This window comes from Belonocnema kinseyi, chromosome 1, assembly GCF_010883055.1.
Source record: "Belonocnema kinseyi isolate 2016_QV_RU_SX_M_011 chromosome 1, B_treatae_v1, whole genome shotgun sequence".
NCBI classification, from domain to species: domain Eukaryota; kingdom Metazoa; phylum Arthropoda; class Insecta; order Hymenoptera; family Cynipidae; genus Belonocnema; species Belonocnema kinseyi.
In genome coordinates this window covers 115,290,924-115,296,962 of record NC_046657.1, presented here as the reverse complement: position 1 = coordinate 115,296,962, position 6,039 = coordinate 115,290,924, and the positions used below count along the sequence as shown (strand labels likewise).

Here is a 6,039-nt window from a genome sequence, read left to right as displayed (position 1 = left end):
AGCGATTGACCAAGTATATAGAGCTCCAAGGAGATTATGTTGAAAAATAAAAAAAAATTGTTTTTATACTTCATTCTAAGGACTTATTGAACTACCCTCGTATATCAACTATATAAGGTTTTTGTTACTCATTTTGTTTATTTTTCACTGGTTTTTTCTATTCAATCACCTTGATTACGAATTATACATGTTTTCTTTGTGATTAAGCATCTATCAGAATGTAAATAAACAATTTTTAAATTTGCGAATATTTGAACCTTCGGTGAAATGATATTCGGATAACTCACCTATTGCTAAACTGATTTTTTGGTAAAACTGAACCTTTGCTAAAATAGGAATTCTGATATTTAAACTCTCAGTAAAATGGACTTTCGGAAAAATGAATCTTCGCTAAAACTATTTTCAAATAATTCAGCATTCGTTGAAATGGTTTTCGGTCAATTAATTATTCGACAAATTAGTTTTCCTTAAAATAAATTTCGGTACCCTGATATTCGTTACATTCGTACCCCAGAAATTGTCCCCTCCGAATAGTTCGTTTTTACGCTTGAATGCCCCCCTCCCCCACCCGCCATCGCACCATACGAACTGTGGTGCGTCGCTCACAGTGACCTCGAATAGCCAGGGCCGACTATACATATAGAGTTCTCGCTCGTCGCATTCTAATTGCCCCTACAAATTGTCCGCCGGACCCTGAGGCTGGACTATTTGTGGGGTAAAAGTGTATTTTAATTTTCGTTCACTTGAATCATCGGAAAAATGACCGGTTGTCACTATATGTTTGATGTATAACATTTATAATAGCTGCAACGGTAATGTATATAAAACAATTAATGCCAATTTATTTTTATTTTGCTCTTTCGACCATTGATAGTTTTTGCTATTTTCTATGGGAGAAATTATAAATGTGTAGAATGAATATAGGAAGAATGCCTTACTATTGTGTCATAAAATTCGCAGTCTTCCCTAGGGTTATATTTTATTATATTTTGGTAATTAGTACGATTATTTAATTATTTATTATTATATTTTAATAAACTTAGTAACTTCACAATTTAATATTTATAATAGTAATTCTTAAAATAGTGGCGCTATATCCTTGCTTTCTATTGTCTTAATGTAAAAATAAATATTTTGATATCAAATTTTACAGCCGGAAGTTTCTCCGTGTATTAATTTTTTCCGTGTGACCCTCTTAGGAAAAATTGAGATTAAACTTATTCTTTTTATAAAATTCGCTACTATTTTTTTCAATTTTTTAACTTTTTTATTTTCTGATACATTTTCAGTAGGTACATTCGTGGCCAGTCACATTGGTGGCGAGTCACATTATGCCATCTCTCAATCGGATAATTTTGATTCCACAAAAAATAGGAGGGGAGATTAAATTATTTCGTCGGCCCATCACAGCGATGCGCCGCAAAGTGACTTCCTGCGAATGTGACTAGCAAATGTGACTTACCGTAAACATTCAATTAAAAAAAAAATACATAAAATATTTATGGCAATAAGTTTTACATACTTATTAAGCGATTATATATTATAAGGTAACTGGATTTTTTAAATATTTGTTTGAAGTGAGCGCAGAAATTTCTTATAAAGAATATTGGATTAGTCGTCCGAATTTCGTGACGAAATACTTCGTTTTATTTATGACACTTTTAGAGGAAAAATATGAAAGAATAAATTTTTGGAAACAATTAAATCAACTTATTATATCAAAAGTAATAGTCTTAACCAACATTAGTTGTTATAGAAGCTTCGATTCTCATTTGAAAATTTAAAAAATCTTGTAAACGTAGAACTATTTTGAAATAACTTTGAGTAAAAAGTATGACTGCTCAATAATAAAATTAATTTATTCATCTTTGGATCACTGACTTACAGAAATGTTATTTTATATTACTTGGCATTTTTGTTTGCCATACCTATTTTTTTAAGGCGATGGTTAGATTCACTGTGAGAAGATGAGCGTAGAAAAAATATTTGCGGTAATCCCAGGTAAACTAAAAAAGGGCGGCTATGTTCACCACATTTCGCTAAGCGTGTCACAAATATATTATTTTTAAATAGTTTATATGATAAAAAAACATTTACGATTTAAACACAATTTTAATTTGTGAAAAATTCATCAACTTGCGAGTCGTAATTGCGAAGGCTGTTCAAATAAAGACACCAAAATACACAAACACGGTTACTGAAAATAAAGATAAAGCCAGTTTCCACTAATTATAGAACTCCAGGAAATAAAACTCACTGCGTAAAATGCAAGAGACATTAAATATTAGAAATTAACAACTCACCCAGCGTAATCGATCAGTCGATGAAATTCATTTAATTGAAAACGGTATCGATAATGAAGAAACTTGAGAGTTGAAACTAATGAGAGTATATTAGAGGAGAACTCACTTCAGAAGCAAAACTGAAACCTAATTTACATTGCAATCTCACTCTATCTACGAGTAGCGCGTTAATGGACCTTATCTCCTTGTAATATTTACTGAACAAACAAAAACCTCTGAACTCTCTCGAGAAGCTCGATTATAAGACTGTCTCAACGTTTCTCACGTGCACTTTAAATTAGACTACATTGCTGCTGTACAGTTTGAAAATAAACCCGCTTCGGCGGCAAATTAAATTTAATGGCCATCGGCAGATGGCGAAAGGGAAATCTTCCTTTATCATTTTCAAAAATATCGTTCTTCAAATTTCAAGAATTTGTTACAAAGGTTACAAATGTGGCAAGCACGCAGGTGGTACACACACAGTACTTTTCCACGACTTCGAGGTAAAATATTCACGTTCCATAGCGCATGAATTTCCATTTACCCTCATTTTTATTTTCTTGAAATACTATTTGCATTTGTTATCAATTTTATTTTACTGAATTACAATTTGGCATATTTTTCATTTTTTCGATGAATTATTTTTCGTGATTATTATTTTTTATTTTTATTTTTACGATACCGTCATAAAGTTCGTGTTACAAAATTTTTCTTCTTCATACCGTAATTGTGCTGCGTTAAATAAACGCGAAATATAAACTGCACAATCAAAATTAAAATTTGCGATTGCTGCAATTTAAATTTGGTGACTATTTTGTACAGCGCCACTGTAACAAACCGGAATTACCGTTACGAAAAATGAAAATGATATAACATGCACATGATGCACATTAGACAGAAGTAAAAATGCTCATATTAAAAGTGACTACTTTTCACACCAAAAGATGCCTATAATATCAATACAAACACTTATCTACTTAAAAAATCTATTTCATTGCAAATATAATTTATCAGTCTGCATTTACAAAATTAGATAAAATTCTATTTCTGCATTCAGAGGTGAAAACTAAGGTCACAAATGCTAGAATAAATTGTGCAAGTAATGTTCAGACAAACTTTAATTGTAATTATTATTTAATATATTTTTATGCTTTACAATAGAAACTAGAAAAGAAACAAAAAATATAAATTTCAATATTAGATACCTCACAGCCAAATGCTTTCAAAACAGGGTACATAGGATGTCTTTCACGAAAATAGGGGATTAAATTATGGTATATAAAATTAAATAAGATAATATATTTAATAAAATCTGAACCGCCTCAAGTTACGGACATTTCAAGTAACAATATTGCAATTTTAACAATAAAAAAATGCATTTTTAACCAAAAGGATGATTTTTAAACTAAGAAGATTTATTTTCCACTAAAAATTCGAATTTTTGACAGAATACATGAATTTTCAACCAAATAGTTGAATTTTCTATTCAAAAAGATATTTTTTCAACCAAAAATGGAAAAGTTACATTCTCATTTAAAACTATTAATTTTCAAACCAAAACAATCAGAAAATTTTCCAAGAAAATAGTTTAATTTTCAACAAGGAAAAATTTTTAACTGAAATGATGAATCTTGAACAAAAAAATTATTTTTTAAGAAATTAGTCCAACTTTAATCAAGTTGCTCCATTTTTAAACAAACAAGATGATGACTCAACAAAATACAGTGAAACTCTGAAACTGTGCCGGTTTTGGGGCAGCAGGTGGGCGTGAATTAACTCGACATAGAATTTAAGATATTCAAATGAGAATAAAATCAAATTTAAGATGTAAACAGTCTCTGGTATATGTACCGTTTGCGGTGAATTTGACAGCGTGATAAAAAATATTTTCAAATCGTTTTTCTAATACCGAGACAAGGGTGAACCAAATATTTAACGGAAATGAGTAAGAAAGTTTATTATTACACGTTAAAAGATATGTCTTTACTGCTTACGTGCTTTTAAATGTTTGCGGGCCGTTGAAAATCTCGTTGAAAAGGGGAGCTTCCTCTTCAATAATTATTGAAGAGGAAGCTTAATAATAATAATAATGCCCTACCGAAGGTGTTCTCGCGATGGTGTCGCGGTTGGGTTTAAGCTTTTCTCTCATGATTTTGACGGCTATGTTGGCGGTAGCATTGCTACTGAAAGGGTTTCCCATTCCAGATAGGCTGAAAACTAAGAGGAGAGGCACTAAGAAGGACTTCAATACCCAACTAATAATGGAGAGTATATTAAAGATATTGAAACGATTGTCGCTTCCCGAGGATCGTCGGGACGCCCCTGGAGCAACAGCTGGGGGCCACAGCATGCGGGATAGTGGCGATGGCGAGCTGCGAGATGATCAGGCAGATCTCACTAATGATACAGCTGGCCAGCAAGAACATCTGCGACAAACGGTTAGCAGTTGAACATCAACTGTGTCTGCTGAGGATGCTTTGGCTAGCGTTAGCTATTTGCAGCCAACCACCTCGACAGAAACACCGTAGGACAGCATCAAGTGGTATACCACAATGAAACAGGAATTGTTGCGTCTCTATTAGGGAAGTGCGAAGTTTGAACCAAAAATAGAAAAAGGATACACTTTAAGAACGAAATTGGCTGCAATGTATCATAATATACAGAAAGTCGCACTAAGAGATCTTATCACTTAGGTGAAGGACAATAGGACTAATCTACACATCACAGAATTCCGAGCAATGAAGATTAAACAATAGGTTAATTTAGCATGGAAAAACGACGGCAATGGACATCAGTTAGAGGAAGTTGCGTCATGCGGTCAAGCAAGGGCAACTGATATTCTTCCTCGACCTATTGATGATCCAAAACTACCACATCTTCCAGAGGTGGGTGGTCTTATACAACTGGAGGTAGAAGCAGAGCTCCAGCAGCCAAAAAAGCGAAGAAAATGGACAAACCATATGAATCTATGAAACATAGATTGATGGTAGCTTTCGGTTGTTGAAATAGCTGCTATCAGAATGGAAGTGGAACAGCAGCTTCCTATTAATGAACTCCCCTTGGAAGATGTGGACAACGAAGACTTGATGTAAGCTGAAGGCATAGGTGCTACAGATAATGAACATCATGTACCGGATCCATTAGAACCACATTCTGACATCAATAACGATAATGTGGATAGCGAAATCCCAGAAAACCTATAGCACCTTGAAAGGAATTTTGGTCATGCTTTACTAGAGTTCAGATATGTAGACCCAACACTAGGGCATTCTCTGCCCAAAATGAACATCACAAATGATCTGCGTGCACTACTAGAACACCTCAACAGTAAGGTTTTACCTGCGTATTTGAACGTAACACAAACTGCGTTCGAGGAGGAAAGTGTTGTATACTGTGCAGCTATAACAACCGTTAGAATGTTGAACCCCAGAACTAGGCTCTCCTAAAAATGCAGTATAACAGTTTTGATTAAAATAAATTCATATTAATTGCTCTCTTTCATTAAGATTGTTCCAATAGCCTCCAGATGTTAAAAGACAGGGTAATTCGATCGCACGAAATAATCCAATAGTCCCGGCGACTTCAGTTGGCATCGGAGACCCACTGTTGCTCAACGAGGGCTCGCCATCGTGCTTATTCGCGTCTGCCTCCCACTTCGAGTGAACTGTTGAAACGCAGTGACACACTTACACAGGTAGGCCGTTAGGGTACAACTCCTTACCACAGCACTCCTGTTTCGTCACGCCTAGATACT

General features: G+C 34.1%; 1 protein-coding gene across 5 annotated transcripts in view; it reads right to left on the bottom strand.

The window, feature by feature from the left end:
• Positions 1-6,039, bottom strand: part of LOC117175012 (diuretic hormone receptor-like) — a 296,694-nt gene that overhangs the window by 280,157 nt on the left and 10,498 nt on the right. For 4 of the 5 annotated variants that reach the window (XM_033364512.1, XM_033364527.1, XM_033364535.1 and 1 more), the window contains exon 1: positions 2,304-2,491. The exons of the other annotated variant lie outside the window; for it this stretch is intronic. The gene's annotated coding sequence lies outside the window, so the exon portion shown is untranslated. Of the gene's footprint in view, positions 1-2,303; positions 2,492-6,039 lie in introns of those variants that run through there. 5 annotated transcript variants of the gene reach the window in all.